Source organism: Lonchura striata, chromosome 2 (genome assembly GCF_050655825.1).
Source record: "Lonchura striata isolate lonStrDom1 chromosome 2, ASM5065582v1, whole genome shotgun sequence".
In the NCBI taxonomy this organism is placed as follows: Eukaryota; Metazoa; Chordata; class Aves; order Passeriformes; family Estrildidae; genus Lonchura; species Lonchura striata.
In genome coordinates, this window is record NC_140704.1 from 67,421,042 (window position 1) to 67,447,336 (window position 26,295).

The 26,295-nt window shown below is 40.2% G+C and overlaps 2 long non-coding RNA genes across 3 annotated transcripts in view; one reads left to right on the forward strand and one right to left on the reverse strand.

Annotated features, from left to right (window-relative positions):
* LOC146768286 (uncharacterized) overlaps nt 1–1,632 on the reverse strand; it is a 44,170-nt gene extending 42,538 nt beyond the window's left edge. The window contains exon 1 of one of the 2 annotated variants that reach the window (XR_014952722.1): nt 122–1,632. This is a non-coding gene — a long non-coding RNA (uncharacterized LOC146768286). Of the gene's footprint in view, nt 1 lies in introns of both variants that reach the window. The other variant, XR_014952716.1, reaches the window with a different exon arrangement.
* A 2,309-nt stretch (nt 1,633–3,941) lies between these two features.
* LOC110483536 (uncharacterized) overlaps nt 3,942–26,295 on the forward strand; it is a 41,737-nt gene continuing 19,383 nt past the window's right edge. Inside the window, exon 1 of the long non-coding RNA XR_002467593.3 lies at nt 3,942–11,682. This is a non-coding gene — a long non-coding RNA (uncharacterized LOC110483536). The remainder of the gene's footprint in view (nt 11,683–26,295) is intronic.

Genomic DNA, 26,295 nt, shown 5'->3' on the forward strand with positions numbered 1-26,295 from the left:
CCTTCATACCAGGGGAGAACAGCACTCGCCCTGCTGTTACAGAAGGGATTCAGAAAGAGATGCCAAGCATTCCCTGCAGCTTAGGACACTCACAGGGCTGCATCCACCATTTGCAACTTACTCTGTGTCAAAGCCCGTGGCAAGCACATTTCTCTCCCTCTCAGGATTTTTCATAGAGGTGCACAGAGAGAAATGAAAGAGAAAACAATTTCTATTTCTGCTCCTTGTTTTTCTCATGTGGAATGTGTTTGGAGAATTGTTTACCTGGGGTGATTGCTTGATTGGATTCTGGTGAGGATTGATTGAACCTGATGGCCAATCCAATCCACCTGTGTCAGACTCTCGCAAGAGGGTCACGAGTTGCGTTAGTTAGAGTTAGAGAAAATAGTATGTAGTTTTAGTATCTTCCTTTTTATATAGTATATTAATATATTTTAGCATAGTTATAATAAAGAAATCATTCAGCCTTCTGAATTGAGTCAGATATCATCATTTTCTCCCATTGGGTTCGCCTGCATTTACAATAAAAGCCTCTACCTGGGCATGGATAGATTGCCAGGGAAACCACTCTGTGATGTGTTAACACCATGTCTGAGACTTTTGCAGCAGAAAAACTGACCTGAGTCCCTCTTCTTTGTCTCCTTTTCTATAAAGTGCTGTAGGTATTAGCTGTACTCTGGACACTCCTATATATTTCTTTGCTGAACACCAGCTACAATGGCTCCTTGGCCCTCTCCAGCTGGAGGCAGTTAACAAAGGCAGCTGATCATGCTCATTGAAGCTGCTAGAGGCATTTTCCTTACCTTGTCCTTGCCTGGTAGCAGCAAGTACCTGACATTTCTTTAAAAGTTCCCAAGCATTCCCTGATGATCTTGGATCTTGTCATAGGAAAGTCAAGAAGCTTCCAAAGCTGAGCCCAGAGATTGCTGCACAAAAAGCTGCATCTTTAGCATATCTTAATATTTCTTAATATTCTGAATTTAGTCTATTTTCAAACCATAAATGGAACACTGGGTCAGTGTCAGTAAAATGACACGGTTTATAACAGATGAAAAATTATTAGGAGCCATTTCACACAGCAGTTCCAGCTCCATCTGTAGCTGCCTCTCACTGCAGACAGGTCTGGTTATTCTAGAAGATGTTGAAATACTTTCCCTTCTTCCATTTCAACTTTAAAATTCAACGTCAGAGGCTGAAGATGGAAGATAAAACCTTGATTCACTACCATGATTAATGGCACCAGTGGTTGATTGTGTAAGATGTGCCTCTGTTCAGTTTTTAATCCTACTAAATTCTTGACTTACACACTGTTTTATGTCAATGAATTCAAGTTCCCGTTTCCACAGAAAAACACAACTTTTCCTAGGACTTATTGCTTTATAACCATTATCCTGAAAGAATCTCTTCTCTGCTACTGCAGATGAGAAATCTGAGTGTTATAGTGACCCTTCTACTTCATATAATACAGGCCTTAAAATGAAATAGACACTCCATCCTGCAGCCTCCAACACAGCCCTGCTTCTGTGGATCACTATTATGAGTCTCATTAAAAGGCAATGCAGACCCTTAGTTATCTCAATAAAGTAGCTCACTTTTTCTGATTTTCCTATTCAACAAGTATGAAAGAATACTTTCATACTTGTTGAATAGGAAACATTGTCCTTAATTTACCAATACTGGGCCTAAGAAAATATGGTTTATAGAGCCATAGTCAAAATTAACATAAAAATTAATAGATACTTCTGCTCAAGTTCACTATTCTGTTCCACTTCACCTGGAATGAAACTCATAGAACTTAAAACACAATTGAGTGAAGGCTTTTATACCTTCATTGCTTGATGTTGTTTCATGATTCATTATGTGGCTATTTCAGTCAATCTGACTACCATCAGGAGAGAGCACAAAGTTATTATTCAAACAGGAAATTTCAGGTCAAACAATTGGTTTCCTGTCTGACACAATTCACATGATGCAGGGTTGGGGATTTTTTGTATTTTGCATCTTTTCCAGCAGAATATCAATATCAAAAATTCAATCAGTGTCTGATAATGAATGCTAAACCCCCTGAAATGCTAAAGATAGTACCTTTTGAATAGATAACAGGTATCTAGGGGCAGACAGCAAGGAGACACCAAAAGTCCAGAAAACTGTGAAGTTTGACACACTGTCAATACTTCTGGCACTTAATAAGTCTACATGGCATTTGTCAATTCCTATCTTAGGATTCTTTCTTTATATGCCTACAACTAGCAAATACATCACGTGTTACTTTGTCTAACACCTTTGCATCAAGGCACTGTTTAGTGACTGAGGCAGTGCTGTGGAAAGAAGCATCAGAAGATGTTAGGACATTACATACCACACCAATTTAATGCATTACAGAGCAAATCAATTGTGCTGGATGGAACTTCAAATAATAATCTGATTACAGAGGGACAAACCCAGGAAACATCCAGGGAGTTCCACCATGTGGAAACCCAGTAGATTAGATCCGAAATTAATCTCAACTAGATAATCACTTTTGTATTCTAGATTTGCATTCACAAAGACCACTGACAAAAATGTATGTTCTCCCTGGTGACATAAATTGGTAGCTCCTGGGAGTACCACCAGAGTCAGGGAGAGAGATCCCCTCTTCTTTGGTCAACATCAATTTTGCCATTCATTTCCAAAGGGCTTGCACGTATCAGGACCAAATTGAGTTTTATAGCTTTTCCTTCCTCAAGAGCACAATTCTGTTATGCTTCATAGCTTTTAGCCATTTCAAAGAGCCATTATGAGCTCCTTTCAGAGAGACAATCTAAGTCTTCTATCCTTCATCTCCTTCTGTTTAAGTCTATGAGTAATCTGACTGACTCCTCTGGGATTACATGGATAGTGAAAGTCAAACATATCAAAGAGTATGATATTCAGCAGGATTGCTGCCTAGGGAGTGAGACACAAAAGGCTGCAGAAAATATATTTCATAATGAGACTCTATTAAAAAAACCCACAAATGTTATTAAAGTTTGGTTAGTTTGTTGCTGATGGGAAAGTACTCTGAGTCTAGCAGTGTGTATTTTCCCTATAATTCTTATTGTTTGGATACATGCTATTATGCATGCATACACTAATGTTATCTACTCTAATATCTTTCAGATATTTTACTCTGAATGTCATAAGCACATAAAATCAGTTAATTCCTTCCACATTATGAATGCAGAATACTGATTGTGGAGCTATCAGTAATATGCATTCAGAGGATACACTGCATTGACTCTGAAGGATCCACAATTGAATACTGAATAATCCACAAAATATGCCGAAATGCAAATAAGGTGACTGACCTGATATTGGAATGTTGAAGTACTGGAGAAATACAAAGAAGGTATTAGTAATTTGCTTCTCTTGTGGAAAAATTGCTTGTGAGACTCTGATTTAACTAATTTCAATTTCTATTAAAACCCTTTTCATTACTCTGACCCACTGCATATGACAGCTGCATTTCAAAATTAACACTAATTTGCAAGTGCAGCTGGCCTCCCTTGACAGTGAGACAGAGCACAAAACATTGTTAAGACAGAAACTGAGGGTGGAGTTACACACATACTTAATTTTATACTACATATGTTTCAGAATAATTTATTATAAATATACCCTAGTGACATCAGTGCCAATTTTGCACCACAGTTCCCTGCTTCTGACTTCCTATAAGCCAGATCTCTGCAGATCAGTTTGGGCCAGTTGCATCTTGTATTACTATTTTATCTCAGACAGCTGCTCCCTCCCTCTTTATCCCTTCTGGGTAACATCTACAGAGATGTAGAGTTGGAGCTTAGGGATCTGAAAGACTGGTTTTCTCTTGCTGAAGGCAGTGACAGCTTTTGGAGGGAAAGTTTCTTGCAGACTCTTGCAGTGGCAACCACCAGCACACCCTGTCCGTTTGGCAATAATTAGCATAGCACAGCAGGTCAGGCCCAGACATGGCTAAGCATGTGTTTATCCAAAGATCTTGCTCAAAGATTTGACAAACTAGGGCCTTAAAAATACTGCTGGATTTCTTCGAGGTTTCCTTGTGCTGCTTGTTAATAAAGTAGCAATAACTTAGACAGCAATTTAGATTTTGAAATTTTTAATACGAATAAATAATTTAAAAATATAATCATACAATTATTAAGTCTGGAAGACTCCTAGGAGTCTGTTAACCCTCACCACCCTTCTCACCAACAAAGCAAGGTCCCAAGTGCTGCATCCACACGCCTTCTGAAACCTTCCAGGGGTGGTGATTCCATCACTTCTCTGGGCAGCCTATTCCAATGCTTGACCATCCTTTCTGGAAAGAATTTTTTCCTCATATCTAATCTACACCTCCCCTGGCACAACTTCAGGCCATTTCTTCTGGTACTGTCACTTATTACTTGGGAGAAGAGACTGACCCCTACTTAACTACAACATTCTTCGCTGTAGTTATAGAGAGATATAAGGTCCCCACTGAGCCTGAGAAAGATAGCTAGCTCTAGCTAGAAAGATAGGTAGATAGATAGATAGATAGATAGATAGATAGATAGATAGATAGATAAAATATATACATATAGCTTCTAAATTCTAAAATTTTTAAGCTCTACTGTATATCCAATTTAGCTTTGGAAAGATGCAGTATGTTACTTTTCACCCTGAAAGCTTCCTAAAGGACTTGTTATTAACAAGTGATCTAAAATCTATATGCAAGAAGAGAGTAAGGGAGATTAGTGCAAAGAATAGTCAGGATTCAGGTACCAGCATTGAAGGATTCTTGATGGTCAGACACTTGCTTAGGTTTTATGTGGCCATTTCCAGAGTGAGGGATTGGTAACGTGCCATGGCTAGATTATATTTAGGTAGATTTCTAACCTTCTCTGTCTTTCCCTCCTCCTACCTGTGACTGTCAGTCCTAGTTTGAGCTCATCTAAGTTTCTTATGTTTCTTCTTGGGCACTGCTAACAGCCTGCAGCAGTGACTTCTCTCATTCTGCGTTTTCTGCCTTTCTCTATAAGCTTTTACTACAAGCAAACTTGCCCCTTTAGCTCTCATGTCACACACGTGCCACACTGGGCATAGTCAGTACTGGGGTCAATCGAAGGAGCACGGTTTGTGTTTAAAGAGCTGAAGTTCAGTGCAGGACGCCCAAGCCTCCGCAGCATCCCGTGGGCTGCTACACAACGTGGCCCCTTGCCACCGCCACGCTCCGTGGCCGGGTCTGCCTGTGAGCAGCACCCACAGCGAGACACCACGTCAGGGCTGAGCCAGCTCACTTCAGAGCTGATCTGGGCACCCACCACGGCACCGTGTCTTGACAGGGACACAGACCTCTTCAAGAAATGAGGAGAATACAGACAGGCAACTCTGCAGCAGTACTGCTGTTGGGCTCACAAGCTACTCGGTGTTCAAAATACACTTGGTTAAAATCTGCCTCAGACATCACAGACTTCTATGGGTATTAATTTTAAATAAAATTGGAATTAATGGGAAATTTCAGCTCTTGATAAAATCAGATAGTCCTTCAAATTAAACTCTCACTCACACAGAAAGTGGTAATCTCTCTACTGTTTGTTTAATAAAATATGTTATTTGTCTGGTAAAAGAGAACGTTATGATTTATCTATCAGTGGTTTGCTAAACATCTCATTTATTTTGGTTTGCAAAGTAAAGCTTTAGGATGAGGGTGCTGATATTTTTGAATACCTGCCCATCCCCAGGGAAGCTGGAAAAGGTTAAAAATTTATTGCAGGCACTCCAAGTACACTAATGTCTTACAGACAGAGCTGGCATTGATCCTTTCCTCTCTCCTGCTAAATCTTCCACAGATGAGAACAGCTATTTACTTTACATTGTGCAAGCAGTGCTCCTCGAAGAGAAATAAAATCTTTCTAACTTGGAACATACTGCTTGGAGCAGACTTGGATTCCTGTTACACAACGTCTGATTATTCCCATCTTAGAAATATCTGGGGCAAAGAATATGTGTCTCCCAGGGCATCAGCTCCAGGTGAGTGGAAAAAGAACTGACAATGTGGAGATGTCTGCAGATGCACACAAGGCATTTATTTATCTGGGCACAGGCTGAGCTAGAGTAACAGCAAAAAACACACTTTTTTCTAAGTTAGGAAAAAATGGTGGAGAGTGTTCAACAAGGAGGAGGTTCAATTAATATGAATATAGGGAATACCTCAGTATAAAGACAGGAGTTTTATTGTGATGGTGAAGATAACTGAGTAGCAGTCATATCTCCCTAGGTACATCTGATGCTTATTTTTGTAGAGCACTTACTGAAAAGAATCAAGTTGACTCCAGGATTAGACAAATGTGTCTTATGACCCCTCAGCTCTAACTTCAGAAATACTAGATTAAAATGGTACATGCTGCTACCAACATCGCTTTATCAAGATGCTACCAAATCTCATACACTGTGGTATCTACATTGAAAAATATGGGGAATTTCCATTTAGCTCCAAATTTGGTCCTCAGAGATGTATGTTCTTGTGAAAACTAATGGAAAGAGTATGTTAAATCAGGCTTTAGAGCATAGCCCCTTATGAACTCTGCTTCTGAAGTGCTTCTTTTTGCTTACTGTAGTAGTAAGTGCTACGTGGCATCTGAAGGTCTCACCTGCACTTAGGAACCTTTTGAATGCACTATTCACATTTGTGACTGCAGACAGTCTCTGTGGAGTCCTAGTTCAATTTGTTGCCCTCTCTGGGCAGCAGGGAGGGAGCCAGAAAGTTGAAAGGTGCTCTGTGATAATCTCTGCTTTCATATAAACAATACTTTGTTAAGACATTAATGTGTTTGAGAGAAATTGAAGATGAATTTACATTACAACTATAGACTTCTAAGCAAATTTCTTTTGAAGTGACTTGGCTGGCTAGACTCCAACAGCATCCTTTTGCAAGAAGTCTGGGTTGAAATGCAAAGTAGGACTAGTGTTGCACAACCTAAAAAGCCAGCAAATAACATAATAGGAGCTGAAGATGTGCATCAGCCAGAGTTACTTGCTGTGTGCCCAGGTCCCAAGAGTGATTCTGTCTCCATGCAGCTGCTTCTTCCTCTGGGCAGATAATGAAAGCCAGCGACTTGCTGGCAGTACACAGCCATTGGAACTTCGCACACAAAAGGTCTGAGTTGTTATCAAATACAGAGCTGATCTCATTGTTAGCCTTTTGTGTGTAAAGCACACATCCTATTTTATGTGCCTGCTTTAAGGGGAGCACAGTCACTCTCAGCCACACAACCAAAGCACTCAATAAAAGCTTCACTTTTGCCCTGAATACCAGAGTGCAGAAAGCAGCTGTGTAAGGAAGGCAGAGTGAAAGAACGTGGATGGTGTTTGCATGAATCCTGCAACCCACAAGCCTCAGAAAGAAACCTGAATGGGAGTGCTGGGCGGGCTGGGACAGCCCAGGACTGTCTGGTTGTGGCTGTGGCCTGGAGTTACCCTCCTGACTAATCACCACTTTGCTTGCACAGGACTTGTTTGTGAAATGTCTCTGCACACAAAGCAGAGCTCTCTCACCTACATTTCTCCCTCCAAAGAACAATACCCCTTGCACTAAAGGTTGTGTAACTGAACATTGGAGCACAAATAAAAGTGCTCTCAAACTGTAAGAAATTCAGGAAGGGCTTTTTTTCTTTCCAGTACTCTATTTTCCCATGAAAAGGCTCTCTCTCTTTACAGGTATGTTTCTCTGATACCTCCAAACATTCTTCTTTCTCTCTCACTGATCACCATGTCCCAAAATTTTCACCATTTGTACTAACAGACATGATGGTGAGGCTGGGGACTGACTTGCAGCCTACCTTTAATTTCAATTGCCTTTTAAACCAAGAGCAGCTAAAGCAATAGAAAACCCTTGATAAAAGGCAGTTCTACTCTATTTAAGAGAGGATTATTGTGCTTCAGTTTAAACTGCTTCCTTAATCAAATTGACATAAGCTTGCTTGATATCTATTTAAGTTTCCATATTATATTTTCTCTTGTTTAATTAAATCCATTTTGAATTATGCTTTGAGGCAAACCTGCACAACTCTGTATGTACACAAGCTCTCAGATGGTGTTACCAACAACCCATTTGGAAATGGTACAGCTCATTAGCTTTGCTGGCTCCCTGACAGTTCAGGACAGTTTGAATTTCCTGCCAACTCAATGGTATTATTTAGTTTGTATTTAAAAGCTCGTGTTTCCTTTTGACCCAGGATGGTCAGCAAGCACAAGCACTGAAGGGCCTGGTCTTTCATCAGCGTCTGCAAATGCAGAAGAGCCCTGAGACTCTGGATGAGTACAGTGCATTGCCTTTTGCTTCCTTTTACTGCTGTTTTATGAAACAGAAGGAAGAGACAATGTGAGCTTTTGTACAAAAGTGAGGTGACCTTTCCAAGTTACATGTGGGATCTGCTGCTGTTTCTATAGAGACCAAACGCATTAACCTGAGTCAAGTGGGAATGCCTGAGGCTCATTGAAAGGGATATCGTTTCTCAGAGAAAGCTGGAAGATTTAAGTAAAAGGCTTGATTCATGTGTTTTACTTTTTAAACAAAGGGAAAGTGCATTTAAGCTTCCTCAATTGGATGTCTGGGCAAAACAATTTGTGTCTGATTTCAGCTTCCAATTTCCAACTTGCAACAGTCTTACCAAAAAGCTGTCCTACTTTAAAGTCCCAAATGCTTCTTTGGCTGAATAAGACTGTACAAGAACTAGGTTTAGACTGGTGAAATATGCTTCTTGTTCAGTCACAGAGACTGCAAAAATACTCTGAGATGCTGCTTAGTTTGTCCATCCTACATCCACAAACCCATAAATTGAAATAAAATCTCCCCTCAAGGCAGGTCCTAACTAATTTTTTTCAGACCTAAACCCATTTTGTTTCAATACTGAGAACCAGTGTACAGACTAAAATATTTTGCAAAATGTATAAGAAAGATTAAAAAAAAATTCTGAAGAGATCAGTTGCACACCTTTTCTGGGAGCTAACAAGAAAAGACAATGATGATAAATTTCTATACTAACTAATAAAATATTTTCACTGATTTTAGGTGCTAGGCCTATTTAATTTGCAGGTGGGTGGACATGAATCATGTCACAAGTACTGTTTGTTGTCATCTGTCTAGATATATTCTGTCTGATCACTGGAGAAAATTCAGCTTCTGCCTATGTACCCAGGCAGCTCAGTTTTTTTGGTGGAGGAACAAAAAGTAAAGTGAGGATTCTCTCCAAATTCTCATTTCTACCTACTCCAACAGGTATATTTGGTAAAACAAGACTTATTCTGTGGAAAACCATCCCCAAGCCCTCACCCTTCCTGTGGTTTCCCCACAGTGTGTTTGAGAATCTGAATACAAGAGGGTTTTCAGTGATTTATTTCTCTTTGCATCTCTTAGGCATGCACTCCTATGGCCACCCCTGGCTTTGGGTAGTGGAGGACACCTGCTTGGCTATAGAAGTTAAGAAAAATAAAACAACTGTTAATATCAGCTCATTAAAATTAAAAACAAAACTCTACATAGCTACAAAATGGCAGAGTTAAAAGTTTGATTTAAAGGCTAATCTGACAAATATTGCATAGGAGAGAACCATGTAACTTACAAATAGGAAAATTTCTAATTATCACCCATGGAAAAGAAATGCTATGAGTAGTTTGAACTGTGTTGAACCTTTCACTACTTAAGAAAATAATTATTCTAAAAGGCAGTCAGTGCACAAACAGCTCTTCATCTTTTACCTAGCTTGGTTGGCTTTTAGATCAAAAAAGTTGGATCAAAGTTTGTTTTTCCAAAGATCCCTTTAGATGCAAGAATACCAAAAGTGCATCATAAAAGGGCCCTCTGAGAAATACATCTCTTAAGTGATGTTAGGTATGCAGAGTTAAGCAGAATAAAGAGCAATGCTGGGTATCAGCAACAAAATAATTGGTTTTGTCATCTCAAATAAAAAATTAAGTATTTCTAACAGACTTTCATTGACCGTTCTGCTCCCTAATCACGTAACACACACAAAATGCTGCTGTAAGGGTCTGAACACTATTGATCTTAATAGTTCTGGGGCACTGCTCACTGCTGGTGTTTGTGTTACCAGAACGCTTAGTGGTCAATTTTAGGGTGTCCTTTGAACAGTCACCTAATTGTACAACCCAAGGGTGAAGGTCATGTCCCACATAGAATTCACTGGAAGTGTCTTCCTGTTTTCTGACTCGCTGCTGCTGGGAAACAGGGATCAGCACTACCTGTACCTGCTGCTCTGGTTGTGAGGAGAGCACTGACAAGAACCAGAAAAGCTTTCTAAACTGGAGTTGTTCTGGCCCGGTGCTCCATGGGTACATGTTATTTGTTTGATAAGGGTTAAGCCTTTTATTAAAGATGTTCATGTGAGTGCTTTGTGTACCTGCACAATAGGATACCTCCAGATAAATAAAAGAGCATTAGTTTTGAACACAATCCTGGTTTATCCAGTGCAATAGCACATGCATATGAATAGACTGGAAATATTGACACAGAGTAAAGGAAAAGGTTAAGTCAATGTTTGCACAAGTGCTGCAATCCAGAAGTCATTTTGAGTGCAGCAAATTCTGAGACTCCCGAGCAGGAAGTAAACAAACAGGTCAAAGCAATTAACAGATAAGTTAGGCGAGCTCAGTGCATGCACAAACAGGCTCAGCAAAGCACTCTGTTCCAGTCTGCAGCCCAGCCTGAGCACTCTGACAATGTCTTACTGCCTGTCGTTCTGCACTTGTGTGTTTTTCTCCTTGCAGCGGGCATTAAGTTCATGCTTACTTAGGGAAGTGTGACAGCCTGCAAGGGCACTGAGGCCCTCCTTGGGAGCAAGGAATAAAAGGAGGTACATTGGTGGGGTTGTGTTTTATCAAAATAGGGAGCTGCTCCTGTTCATATTGGCAATGAATATATTGACTTCTGTAGGAGCAGGACTGGGAGCTGAAGGAGTCATCAATCTTGTTACACAGTATTGAGCAGAAGTGAAATAGGTGCTCAATCTGGTCTGTATATTTTTCATTTGCAATAGCTGTGTATTGGGGACAACACACGTTCATAGGAATTGATATGATGGCCAGAATCTGCAACTAAGGACAAGTTGTGCAGCCCAGGAAGGTGGGATCAAGGAGGCAGGACAGTAACAGGTCTTTGAGTTTCCTGGCTAGCAGCAAGGAGAGGTAGTAGCCTGGCCAACCCAACCCCCTGCCTGTCTTCCTGCTGCAAATTACAGCATCAGCATTGCCTCACGGGCAGCAGTGAAGCAGTTAACGTGACTTTTGAGGGAGAAATATGAGCTCCTTGCCAGCCCAGGTAAGTAAGCCAATATTACAAAGCAAACTCCATAAAGAACTTCGTGTTCTCCGGCAGAGGACCTTCATTAAAGCAGCAAGCGAAGCAGTACACTTATTTCCCAGGGGTCAGCCACTTACACCTTAAACTTTCAAAAATGAAATTTATTCCCTGTTCTTCAAAAGACATTTTACGTAGTAGTGCCCTTTTGGGATTAAAAAAATCAAAATCTCTGACATTTTCCTGAAATTTCTGTGATGAGAAGGGATCACATTGTTAGAGCTGAAGGACACTAGAGTGCCTCACAGTGCAAGAGCTCTCTTTCTGAATAGCTGAGCTATTGTTGCCTGAGATGGGGTACCTGCTGGAAGAAATCAACACTTCAGTAAACTCTTGAGGTAAGTCGGTTTCCAGAGAGAAACAGAACTAAAGCCTCCGACTGGAGCTTCTCAAAATTCTGCATTCAGCTGACAGTAGTTTTCAGGTGAGGCTTATTCTGTCCGAAGGCTCTGTCATGTTTATGTGAATTTGCAGCCACAAATGTGAGAATTTTCACTAGCACGTGGCAACTGGAAGAAGGCTTCAGTGAATGAATATAGTTTAGTACTTGGGGCAAAAATAAAGAGAAAAGGTTATCTTGGGGCTTTTCATCCTTGACGTGAAAAGATGAAAAGGGAACATCATAACTTCAAAGTACATGAAAGACTGCTGCAAAAGAAGCAGCTTCTTTTCTTTATTTAGTTGTCAGATGGGACAAGACATAATGTGTTTAAATGGAAAGAAGAATCAGGTCAGACACTAGTAAAAGGAACTTTCTAGCAGCAACACAGTAAAGCACTGGAGAAACTTTTCTTTGATAGCTCTTGGGATCATCTTTGCTGGGGGTATTGAAGTCCTAGATGAAGCTAGTGACCTAAATATATGTAAATATAGCTGACATTATCTTGTGATGACACAAGATCAGCCTTTTTCTTGAAGTCCCTTCAACACTGTTTCTTCTGCACAGGGTCAGGAAAACTCTACGATGCACCAGAACAATTCTAAGATTTCAGAGGCACTTCAGAGAAGATGGAGGAAGGATAATGTTTATGCTGGCAGAGCAATTTGCCCAGCAGCAGGCTTTACTTGCACCCCAGAGATGGCACTCAAAACCTTGCAGTGTGCTTTTTGTCTCCTCATACATGGTTTCTGTCATGGTGAATAATATTGGAGAGGTTTTACACAGTTTGTCAACTACTTTCTTAGCTGCAGAACATGACAGCATGAGTCATAACTTGTCTGAAGGTAGAAATTATTTAAATTGAAAATAAATATCCAAGTGGAACCAATAGAAGACAAAGGGATATTGCAGACCAAAACAAATATTCCAAATTAATAATAAGGTCTGCCCACATAAATTACTGTTCTAGAAAGCAACTTTTCTCATGCTACATAATTGAGATGCTCAGGTAAATCTTAAAAATATGCCTCAGAACACTGAAAGTAATTCACATCATGTACAAATGTGCTGTTTTCCCTGGCTTCAGCTGCATTTGAGATTTCATGAACAGCTTGTATTACCTCATTCATCAATCTCTTGTCTTGTTCTGTTCCCACATTATTCTACTTGAAATATAAAAAATGCTCCTGTTTTATTTAACCATTTGTATGTTTAACAGACCACCAGGAGAGTAAATGAAGTGAAAGATATGAAGGGCCTATTAGGTATGTGGGATCTGTGAAATTGCTCACCTGGAGGTAAAACAAAATACTTGCTATGAAAAGCTTTTCTTATTGTAGTTCTTCAAGAAATATTCAGATTTAAGGTGCTAAATGTGTTAGACATTTCATAAAGATCTCTCTCTGTGCTCAGTACTGAATTGACAGGCTAAGATGAAAAGGAGAATTAATTAGAATTAGTCTTAGTAGGAAAAAAAGAAACTCCTGGATCAAATTCTTGAAAGAGAAAGGAAGAAGTTGTTTCATTACCTAAAACAAAAGAAGTAAGAGCAAATATTTTTTTGATCTTTAAATCAAGTGATCCAAAGCAATTTGCACCTGACCAACAGAGGAGCACCTAACTAACTTGAGTCAGGCTAGATAAAAGAAAGCAATGTAAATTAGCCAGAATATCCTCCCATTCTGACATGATTAGATTGCATTCAGTATTTAAGAGAAACTATTTCAATTTACCTCAAACCTTTTCACATAGCACCAGCACAGGTTTCTTAGTTCTGCTCATTCACTAAAGAAAGATGTATTGTGTTTGAAACAGGAAAGGTTGAATAAAACAGAATTCTAAGTAGATCTGAAAAGTCTTTTTTTCATTTTTTTCATTGCCCAGAAAAATGTTTTGCACTTAAAGACTTCTTGATTTCATATTTTCTATAGTTTTTTTTTCCTAGGTGGTTTTTACTCTCCATTATACATATCTAAGTCAAACATCATTTTGAAACAAAAAAAGATGTCTTGAAAGAATTAATTTTAATGAGATGAGGGTCTTGCTAAACCAATTTGACTTTCTTGGAAATTTGTGCATACAAATTAGGTCTAAATGTTTGGTAGTTAATATTTAAGTTAATATAACTTTGCTCTGTGCCCATCAGCATTTTCAGTGTATCTAACTAAGAAAGCCCTTTAGTTATCCATGTGCATCTGCTTACCTAAACCATAGTGCAATCCTAACATTCAAATGGAATTTGACCACCACATGGCCCTGCTAACAGACTTCTGACCAACAAGCATGAGAAAATTACACATCCTTGCCTTGCTCTTTTCCCACTGCAGTGTGTTCAGGGAATGTCATGAGTAATTTTAGACTGCAAGACGTGCATCCACTTAAAAGATTTCCTAAGCAGACAAAACGTAATCTCCCTCTGCACTACCAAGGATGTCTTTCATGTCCTACACTATCTAAGAAATACCCAGTTTATTTATTCTCTCTGAGATGGAAAAGAGATAAAGAATCCAAGACCTTGGAAAGTCTTATGATTACTGATAGAGAAGCAAAGTTGGATAATAAGGCCCATGTGACACAAGATGACAGTATGTCTTCTGCTGAAAGAAGAAGAAACAACTATGGGATTCAGGACAGGTGAAGATTGTTGTCTTAAAACAACATCTTCTGAACAGTAGCCACTGAAAAGTCTATAACCAAACACTTGAATTATCCTTTCTGGGGTAAAATTATTTATATATTACAGAATGCTATCCCAAACAGTGCTTTCCAACATGAAGAGTTCAAAAGCAGAATAGTTTGCTTAATTAATTAGAAAATAGGTATTTTCCCGAGGAGTCACTGTACTTTCACCACCCCTCATAAAATCATTTTCCCTTTCTCGTTTTTAAACGAAAATTTTATTAAATCCAGACCCTTTTTATGTCTCATGATACATGTTTGGACTGAGTGCCATTTGATGTGCTCCAAAGAGGTGAGATGCTCCTCTGAATCTGTCTATTGGACAAAAATGCAGGTTGCCATGTGTATAGAGGAAAACAGTTTCAGAATGTAGGCTGAGATTTTCGATAGTAATTAAAGGTCAAGAGCTCAATATCAAGCACTTCTGGTCAGTTCACAATTACCCTGGGGACATTTACAATACCTTGAAAAACAGTAGAGGGAATTGTAAGAAAAATCAACACATCTCAAGGAGAATAAAGTCTTTAGTGTTTTTAAAACACCTCTAGCTGCTCTTAGGAAGTGTGCAAGGCTAAAGGGAGCGCACCAAGTTTGGCTAACAGAATACCCAAGAATTCCTTGCAGGTAATTAATGCTTACTGGAATGATCTGCCCCTTCATTCTCATGTTAGCTAGGTTTCAAATGACTGTAAGAAAGGAGCCAAGGGAACACGGCTGAAAGGAATCAACGAGCAATACTTGTCACTGAGTGAGGCAGACAGTGCCATGCGAGGGCACAGGCTGCATTAAAATATTTGCCAGGTTTTTAGACAGGCAATTATCGCCTCAGTCTTTTGTAGGCCTCTGATGTATAATGTCATATTCACACACAAACACGCTCTCTCTCACTTCTGCATTTGCCATTTTAACCACATTTCCCTAATTGAGCTCTTTTGATGGAGATTAGCAGGCTGCTTTCACGTGGCAGCTGAGGCAGTTCACCTGGAGGAGAGGAGGGTCAGGGGGGTCAGAAAAGCAGCCAGACAAGTTAATCATCTGCTGAATATGAAAATGACAGTGCAGGGAAACAGTCTATTCTGTGCAAATAAAGACCTTTTGTGAGAGTAATCGATTGAGCTCCATACAGCTTGTCCACCACAGGAAGTGAACAGTAAAGGATTGGGGGCAGAGGCAAAGACACCCGCTGCACTGCTGACAGCAGTCAGAACTGGTAATTATGTCTTACTAGAAATAAGTAGCCCAGAGAGAGAGAAATTTGTTACATATGGTTACTCCTGGAGATGAACACTCAATGTTTTGGGTTTTTTTTTCACAAGCTCTGCAGGAAGCTTTCAGGATTCTGTTTTTAGCAAGTGAGGAACTCCTTTTTCCCACCCCCCAGCACTAATTATTGCCACCACAACATAAACGGCAAAAGATTAGCTCAGCAAAAGCATCACCGAATTCACAACAAGAATTTTATGAAGTTCATGGTGCTTGAAGGTGCCCCTGCCCATGACAGCAGGGTTGGGATGATGATCTTTAAGGCCCCTTCCAACACAAACCCTTCTATGATTCTATGGCTTAAACAAAGAGGGAAGAGACAGCATTGCCAAATTGGAGCTCAGACTTCACTGTCTGCTGGCCAAGGTGTAATAGGGTGCAGCTTAACACAGACCCACTGGATCTTTTCTTAGTAATTCAGTGTTATCTTAGCCATTGCAAGGTAGATTAAACATGTTGAAGCAGGTAATGGGAGAAGAAAACACAGTTACACTGTTGTAAGCTGATTCCATCTCTGCTGTGTTGCTTCGTCTTCAAAGAATCTTCCAGAAGAAGGCAGAACACCTTTAAAAAGGGTGCATTTTATATGGAAGACTGAAAGTCTTCCCATGAAAGATAAAATTCTATGTGTTTGATCCTTGTATTCATGTTATTGCTCTGAAAAGCACACAAGACAGATATGTTTAGGCATTAGACTGCCAGTCTCTGAGGTAGGGCTGTATTTCCTATGTATATCTGTAGCACCTGGCGTAATGAACACCTTCGCAAGTGAAATAATTAGTAACTCCTGAGATACTTCTAATATCTTCTGAGATACCCCACATTATGGGAGCTAACACCAAATAAAGCATTTTTTAATATATCAGCCATCAGTATCAGGAAGAATTATTTGTTTCTCCACCATCAACTCTGAGTGGATACATAAACAGAAAATCCAGTTATGTGTAACCACTGCTGATATACCAAAGACCACTCATCACTGTTACTGTGCTGCTCAAATATGTGGCTGAAGGAGGTCGTTGCATCAATCCTTCACACACATCTGCCAGTATCCTTTCAGGGTGAAACTCAGCTGTACATGATGGAGTGGATAATACATCTTTTGTTGCTATGTGGGTAAGAACAATAATCTAAACTATTTAGAGGATAATTGGTGTGCTCTATTTTAAAAGGAAATAATCTGGTTTCCAAGGGGACTAACTATGAGACCTAAAGCCTGTAGTTTATCTCAGTGTAGGAATGGGATCATTATGGAGGAAAACAGAGCACTCATCCAGTTCAATTACCCCAATTGTATTACGAATGTAAAAGAGGAAATTGTATGTATCCCAAAAAGGAAAGTTTCCCACTCTTCCCCTTCCATCCCACTTGGAACCTACCCTGGAAGCATTTGGTCTCCTTCAGACTACAACAGGGCTTTTGTGCTCAGAAAACTTGGAAGGATTGTTCCTTGCTGATTAGTCAGCTACCTCTTAAACCCTTCTTCATCCTACATAATCAAAATGCTGGAGCTTATCAGGCTGTATTCATCCATCCACTCAGTAAATTGCCATATCTTGCTGGTGCTTTTGCAATCAACAAAAAAACAATTGGAAAAACACTGCTTGGAAAGGGTGAAACATTTGCCAGGTATAAGTCAACTATAATAAAATATGGTCTCTTTGGGGGAAAAATATTCCTTGGAATATTCAACTAAAAAATGTTAGGAGTGGGGAGAGAGGGTAGGGTCCAAGTTACCCACTGCAGAAGCTTTTTTTCAGTATTTGGATATCACTGTGTTGATCTAACTTTTCTGACCTAACCAACATCCCAAGATGCCTGGGAGGCTATGCAACATGAACAGCTGGTCAGCATATGAATTCTGAAAACCCTGCAGAGTGAAATGAACTGCTAAGGCTCTGCTCATGCCAGGTTGAGAAATTCTGCCTGACCAAGAGAACTACCTCCTCTGCTGTTGGGCTGGCGTTCAATTCATCACTGCCACCATCAGGTCTCTTACATGGGTTTCTAGTGCTTTATGGGTTAGGTCATCTGCTAGTAGACTTCAATGTAAAGCTCTGCTTTCCTCCTCAACAGCACTGATGCATCCTCCCTCCTTGTTAATAAGTTTTCTTTTCTCTTCTTTGGTAATCTGGAGTATTCGGTAACTTGGATCCTGTTTTGGTTATGTGTATTAACTGCATATATCCAGGCCTACTTGCTGGATTATTGAACTTTGATGAGTGTGCTATGGAAATATTTTGCCAGTCCCACTGTGACACCCAGAAAATGTTATCAGAGGGCAGCACCATTGCATGTGTGTTGAGAATAGCATGAAGCATCAGATGTGTCATATTTATACTGATCTCAGAGAGTAAACCAAGTTGCTTTTTACAGAGAGTTGTGAAGCTGTGACTGTGAGAAGGGAAAATATATATCCCAGGGCATTCAGGACATTCCTTCATTTTATTTTATTCACATCTTCTAAGCAGTGGCCTAGTAGCACAAGTTTGAGAGTTGGCTCCTTTTCTTTTGAAAACTGTGGGTATGGGGCAGCCTTAATAATCTATGCCCGCTTTCTGGAAAGGAACAGATGGGCTCATTCATCTATAAGTCAGTACAGTAGCTGGAAAAGCTCTCTGCAAATCCTGTGCATCACTGCAGATGGGACTGATATCCTGATGATCTGCTGCCAGTGGTTCTGGCAGATGATGACAATGAGCATTCATCAAGAGGGTCACATCTAATTTTGTGTAGACTTCTACTGCAGCCATGGTGCCATACCACAGAGGCTGGACAGCTGCTGCATTCTGGGACAGCCAAGGAAACCCTACCTTGCACCAGGACACAGCAGCAACTTCAGATTTCAGTCTGAAATGAGCTGGAAAAAGCAAAAATCCCCCGATCCTCCCATTTCACAGCCCTTTGCAAGTGCAGAATATGGTGAAATAGGTATGATAAAGATTTTGCTTTATTTTTTGTGGCTTGCAGTCTGAAAAACATGGATTGGGAGCTAATGAACAAGCACAGATAGAGCAGCTCCCCCATCCCCAGCCTGTTTCCTCTTTTCTTGATGAGTAAAAGCCTGTTTGGGTGGCTGGGCCCAGGGAGTGGTGGTGAATGGAGTTACATCCAGCTGGCAGCTGGTCACCCATGGTGTTCCCTAAGGCTCACCTTTGGGGTTGGTCCTGTTTAACATCTTTACTGATGATCTGGATTTGGGGATCAAGTGCATCCTCTAAATTTGCAGACAGCACTAAGTTGTTTGAAGTGTTGCTCTGCTCAGGGATAGAAAGGCACTACAGAGAGACTTGGACAGACTTGGTCAATGGACTGAGGACAACTGCAGGAGGTTCAACAAGGCAAAGTGTCGGGTCCTGCTCTTGGGACACACAACCCCATGCAATGACACAAGCTGTGGGATGAGTGGCTCAAGACCTGTTCAGCAGAAAGAGACTTGGGGGTGCTGTTTGAGAGCTGGCTTTATATGATCCAGCATGTGTCCAGGTGGCAGAGAAGGACAATGTTCCTGGTTTGTATCAGTAATAGTGTGTCCAGTAGGACCAGAACTGGTGATCATCCCCCTGTACTTGGCACTGATGAGACCACACAATGAACACTGTTTCAGTTCTGGACCCCTCACTTTAAACAGAATGTTGAGGTGCTGGAGTGAGTCCAGGAGAAGGACAACAAGGTTTGTGAACCTTGTTCACTTATTGAACTAGAGAACATGCCTTATGAGGAATGGCTAAAGAGCTGGGTTTGTTTAACCTGAAGAAAAGGAGGCTGAGGGGAACTCATTGCAAATTACAACCACTTGAAAGGAGGTTGTAATGAGGTGAGGCCCAGTCCATCTACTGTTCCTGCAGTGAGAGGACCAGGGGAAATGGCCTTAAACTGAGATGGGGAAGATTCAGATTAGATATTTTAAAAACCAAAAATTACTGTTAGGATGCATAACATATATTGGAATATGTTGCCCGGGGGGGCGGTGGAGTCACCATCCCTGGAGGTGTTTAAGAGGCATCTGGATGTGGCACTGGGTGATGGTTTAGTGGTTTAGGGGTGAGAGTAGCAGTGCTGGGTGGACAGTTGGACTGCATCATCTTAAGAGTCTCTTCCAACCTTGATGATCCTATGATCCTATGATTCATTCTCTCCCATCTGGGTCCATCTCTGTAGGAACATTTAGCTCCACATCCATTATAGATTTAATCAGGAATTAGGCATTGTGCAGCTGGACCTTACTGTACATTTGTCTGCTACAGAGTTCTTTCATAACACTGAGACTGCTTTGGGAACATGGAGTTCCATGAGACCCTACAAGCTGTCAGAACTGGTTCTTCAAAATGCAGATCGCAGCCATTCAAGAAATCACAGGGCAGCATTAGGTGCCATAGCTCTATGCCTTCCATAAAAACACACAATGTATGACTGAAAGAGAGCAAGCCCTGCCTGATACAAGGCTTGTTTTCAGTCACTGCTGTCAGTATCTCACTTCCAGGGGAAATAAATTCAAATATTAATTATCTTCCCTGGAAAAGAGTTTGCCATTAGAAGGGTTTCTAATGCAGTTGTAACAGACCTCAATGGATAGCAGAATTATTCCATTGCAGGTGTAGCATCATTTCAGATAAAACAAGAGTTCTTAAACCATATAGCTTTTGACAGCCCCACTTAGAAAAGAAAATATCACAATTCAACCCAACAACATCTCAGTAAAAGCTGCCCTTTTTAATGGCAGCTAGTGAAGTCTGGGGCAAGGTTACAAAGTAGCTTGTTAGCAGCTCAAGTATACTCTAGTCACTTTTTTCTCTCTCTCTCTCTCACAACAGGAGGCAATTTTAGACTGCAGAGCACAGATGTGTCTAGCAGACACATCCTTCTTCCTGCATCTTAAATAAGTGTCTCACAGACTGTGAGCCATTAATCTCATAAAAAAAAAACAGGTACTCAAATAGGATTAGAAAAAATATAACAACAAAAATCACCGAAGAATTGTCAGTAGCTGTAAGAAACAAATGGATACCTCCTGCTGTGAAGAAAACCCACTGTCAGCTATTGCTGTTATTACTCTGAATCCTAGAACAAAGGCTAGAGGAATCCATTTATCTGTGCATTTCCAACTTTCCCATCCTTGTGGGACCAAATGCCACAGCCAGGTGCATTCCCTTAAATATTTTATTTAACTACCTTACAATGCATGTTTGTTATGCTGTCATGGCACTGACTAATGTAGTAATTTTGAACTTCTGTGATTATTCTTGATTAGTGAGTGAAATGAACACAGCTTCTTCTCCCTTAGCTCCCCATGCTCAGTCTGGTATTCCATGGGCTAGTCCTTCCCATCTGCCAAGGCATAAGCAGGGGAATATTTCACCCAGGAGTGAGTGAACTGAACCTCACTGTTCCACACGCAGGGATTATCTTCCATCTCTCTAGGTCACTTGAAATGGAATCCAGAAGAAACAATATGAAAAAGTTACCTATTACAGACTACATAAAGGCCTAAGTATTCCAGTAAGATTTTAGTGCAAATTGCATGGAACTCCTAAGACTGAGAAAAATCATCAGCTCAATATGATATTTTTGGAGACTGGAGCATGGACTGGCTTTAGTGAGATCACTGCACAAGCCTACACTAAGGCCCTTGCCATGGTGGGAGATTTCCTGTTGTCTGTGCCTTGAAGGTCTTTATAAATTACCCTCTGACTATATTTTTTGTGCATCATACATAGCAGGTAGCCACCAGACAAACTTAGGAGAAACAGTGCTTTCCAATAGGACTCCTTGAAAAAACCAACGTTAGCCGTAGACCGAATCTCTGTGAAATGGTTGAAACAAGGCCTTGAATTTGTGAAGGCCCAACTCTGCCACTGACTGACTGTATGATCCCAAGAAAGTTACTAATTTGCTCTATGCCTTTCATTTCTCCACCTGGGAAAGCTGATACTTTATTCTAGGTACATACATGGAGCTCAGTTACTTGTTGATTATAGTACACTTCACATGTGCATACAAAAAGTATTTTGAAACAGAAATTTTCAGTGCTGACTGTAGCATTTTCAATGTTTTCAATTTCAGGTGAGTTTCCTTTCAAGACTAAAATAAAACAAGACTTTTAAAGGATGTTTTTCTTGCCTAGCTAGAAGTATATGTAAAGGTAATAAAAATATTGCAGAAATGTTTTAGGTTTATTTTTCTACAGAACAAAATAATTGCATTTTTCAACTATTCTACAATTTATTACTGTTATCAGAGCTGGGGAAAAAGTTTGTTCTGCACTCTGTTCCTGAGAACACATTGAGCCTTTGCTACCTTTTCTTGAACACAAATGTATTATTCTTGCCAAAACAATTTGTGTTTTATGACACACAGCAGTCAAATTACATTCTAGACACAGACATGAATCCATCCATGAGGTGAAGTGTAGCACTTATATAACAAAACTAAATTAACCTCTTGTGTGCATTTGCTCAACACAGTTCTGAATCACTTTACCTTCTGCAAACCACTTCTTTGGGAAGGGAAAAAAAAGGTTATGCTACCAAAATCTACATTAATTCACTATCTTATATGCAGAACTTCTCAGACATCTTTTATCAAAACAACCCTAGCTGACTTTAATGATTTACTTATGCTGCATCAAAATTCATATGGTATTTGATATAATTTACTTACTGCTTTCAGTGTAAGCTCTTTCCAACTTGTTTCTTTTAAATGAGCGGTTGCTTTAATGCTGTAAATATTCAGCAAACATCAATATTATGGCCAGCACAATGTGGTTCAGTGTAGCAGTGCCAAGTTTTCATTGATTGCTGCTTGTATGCGCCAGTTTTAAGACAGGCTTTTAATAAGCTCAAAATATGTTCATGGGATTGGTCTCAAAATGTCTCTAGTGGAATAATCAAGCTTCTAAGTGGCTGCAGAGAAAAACAAAAATTTTATTCAAAGAATTCCAGCTCAGACACTCAGTCAAAACAATTCCTGGCTTAGCTTCATTAAGTAGGTCTCAAGATGAAAATCCAGATCACAAAGGCAGCTCTGAAAAACTGCTTAGGGCTTCCCCCAGCCCTGGCAGTAGGGCTTTTGCAGATATTGCATTGGCTGCTCCCAAGTCGCTGTCCTGAAGGCCATCAGAGCCTTGGTTGCTCCCCCAGACTCCACTGCAATCATAGATCCCAGCCTATGTCCGTGACTCTCAGCCACATTTCACACAGGCTGAATGCGTCCAGCTTGCTCACCAGCTCCGGTTACTACCCAACATTCTAACTATAGATGGCATCTTCATCGTTGGCTTTGGGACTCCAAAAACCTGAGTTTCTGCCAAAACTCTGGGCCACTACCACCCACTGATGTGGAGTGAAGGGTTCTGGGGCAGGGGAAGGTCCCCAGGCACTGGGTCTGAGGGACACCAGCCTTCAGCCTGAAGGACACAGGCAGCAGCAGCAGGCCACTGCCCAAAGGAAACGTGAGGAAGGGGAGAGGGGGACATGGAATGAGCAACATCAGAATAAGATACCCAGTTTTGGTGGAAAGCACTAGAGCAGAATAATGTGGCCCCTCTTCTCCAAAGGAGAAGCATTTTGGGAGGTGGAATGCAGAACTGAACATGGGTAAGGGCTTTCCACTGTCACTTGATGTCAAACATAAGGAGCTTCTCTGCATTAGCAATCTACTATTTTTATCATCATATTTCATCAATTCTAGTAGTTCTGCAAATGGTAATTGAATCAAGCCTGGAGCTTTCTGCGGAGAAAACAGAGGACAGAAATAGGACAAAGAAAGCCACAAAACAAATGGAGGATGTTGGAACTCAAAATGTCTCTCAGACATTTTTAGAGGTTCCAGGCCTTGGTCAGAAGCATTTTAGACCCTGGCAGGCAGCTGCAAACAGCTGTGATTTTGGGTTTGAGCCATGGAATGAGTTACCAACTTTGGAGGTGGAACAAGCAGTCACAAAGGGTTAGATAGTATAGTAAAAGTAGTTACAAAGCAGAGGGGAAATTTTTTAGTATTGTACAGGGGGGTTTTAGCACCTGTACAGGGGGGTTTTACTTTGTACATGGGTGTCAGAAGTTCTAAGATGGAGGAAAGTGGGCTGATCCTGTTCTTCCTCCTATTTCTTCCTTGCCTCCATGTTCTTGGTGATGTTGGCACTTATGGATTGGTTTAGAGTAGAAAAGCACTTTGTAACATAGGGAGTAGGTATTGGGGGAAAACTATAAACATGTAATACGTAATATATAATATAAAAGATAGCAGCAGCCCTGGGCGGGGAGAGAGAAGAAGACAGCAGACAGAGAGGATGTCAGGGTGTGTGTGTGCTTCTGCCCGGCTGCTGACCAAACAGCTGCAGCCCGAGAAGACAATCTTTTAGATAACTAGCAATAAACTGCCTTGAGACCGAACAACAAGAGCCTGCGCAGTTTTTCTTTGGAAGCACAGGTTGGAGGAGAGACTTTACCACCACACGAGACCCCAGACCAAGCCCGGGGTTCCCACAGAGGATACTCTTTTCAGCAGGGACCTGTGATTCTTAAAATTTAGTAGGACCATAAAGACAGTGACGGAATCTTTAAAGCCAGTGAGATGATTTGACTACATTAATGGTGTATATACTAAACAGAAGAATGTAAGAAAAAATGTGCTTTGACTAAGTGGAAAGAAAATGAAAAAAAAAAAAAAACAGTGGTTGTTATTTCACAGACTTACAAGTTGATTTGAAGGACTTTAGACTAAAATTAAACACTTAAAGTTAATCCTTCCAGACTTTAAGAAAAATAAAGAAAAAAAATCAGAATTAAGACCTGAAATCACCTAGGGAGATAAGTTACATTTTTTCCTTACAATACTTTCCACAGATAATAGAATAAATACAAAACATGTTCTAAAAACTTCCCTTGCAAAATGTGAGCTGTTGTCTGAATTTCAAATGCATTTCCCTGCCTCGTCTTCACCATCCACCACATTTCAGGAGCCATAACTCTCACTGTAGAATCAGCACTGTGCCTTCTGTTTGGGACTCAGCCACGTTCCCAGGAGAACATTAATTCGACCTGTGGTAAAGACATTTTTCAGTGCAGTTCACACTGGGATAACTCAGATGCAAATGGATTGGAAAAAAAGAGTTTTTATTTAATAGAAAACATGCAAACCTAGAAAAAAACCCTACTATTTATGCAGCCTTTCTATGACATAGTTAGGTTAATTTTAGATTCTGGAGGTGGTGCTGTTTTGCTGTTCTGTATTTTTAAAGACCTGCCACCATACAAACATTGACTCTATCACATATCATCCACTTGTGATAGCAAAGTTAAGAATGTGAATTTGGAAGGAATGTGTACAGGTGAAAGCCCTGGAAATTAATCCAGATCTCTTGAGTCTCAATCAAATATTTTGTCAGAAGGTAACCTTCATCTAGGTGAGATTTCTTGCTTTACTTTTGCAGAGACACCAGCAACAGGCCTGCACAGAAAGAACACCGAATTACAGGAATTGAAGCAAATGTCAGATCATTTCCCACAGTAGTTGTCACCCTTTTTATCACAGGGCAATTAAGCTCAAAGTCCTGGAATAAGATCTAATATGTTCCAGTTTCTTCCTCTCCCACCCTTTAAAAAACAAACAGTGTCCTTCAGCCTTGATTACTCCAGGCTAAGCTCCCACTCAAAGCACATACACCAGAACAAGATCTTGCTTCTGCTCACATCAAAATCCTGAAACTCCTGCTAAAAAAGACATAACCGTTTCTAAAAATGAATCAGTCAATTGAATTATCTTTTTCCGAGCTCAAAATACATATAAACTAGTTAGAAATTTTTTGTTCAAGTGTTTATTTTTCTCATGTATTACTGGGTTTGCCTGAGACTGAAACTCACAATATCTAATATAATTCTGAGACTTTTTCTGTCTAAAGAGAACTTGAATATTTGAATGATTGACAGACTTTACAAAACTGATCATGATTTCTTCACAACATTGACTGCTCAGTGAGCTGTCAGATATTGCGCAGCTGGAGAACAAAAAAAGCAAGTGTGTTATTTGCTTGAATTGAAATATCAATTAGATCCTGTGATAAGTTAATTGATATATTTAATGAAGAGTGATATTTTTCTTTGATGTGCTGGAAAAATGGTGCCATGAGTATCAAAAACATTTGCTAAGTTTCCTGCAGCAGGTAATTGCTCACTCTCCTCTTTTTGAAATATTTTGCTTAAAGGAGGGGTGAAGCTTTTGAACTGAAAAATATTCACTGAGCTTAATGCCTCCTGTCAGACTACATGCATCTGCCTCCCTGAATAACCTAAAATAGAAGTTAAACTGGAAAATACAATAGATCTTGCACAACCTTTGTTTTATTTATTCATCTCAGAGGAAAAGAATAGGCCAAGAAAAAAGATATGAGGTCATTTGTCACTCTCTATTGGATTTAATTTTAAAAATAAGTCTGTGTTGAGGCTCAGTTCCTTCTCCCATTTTCCCTGGCAACTTTCAGTGCATCTGTAGTCATTGCAACTGCTTGGATCTCAGAGCCCAGTGGTGGTAAACAGTGGTTGAAACAGAGATGGTGAATAAGCTGAAATATTTCATGATTATAAAGGACCTTGTTTGGCTTCAATGCTGGCCATGACTAGCAAATAATTATGAA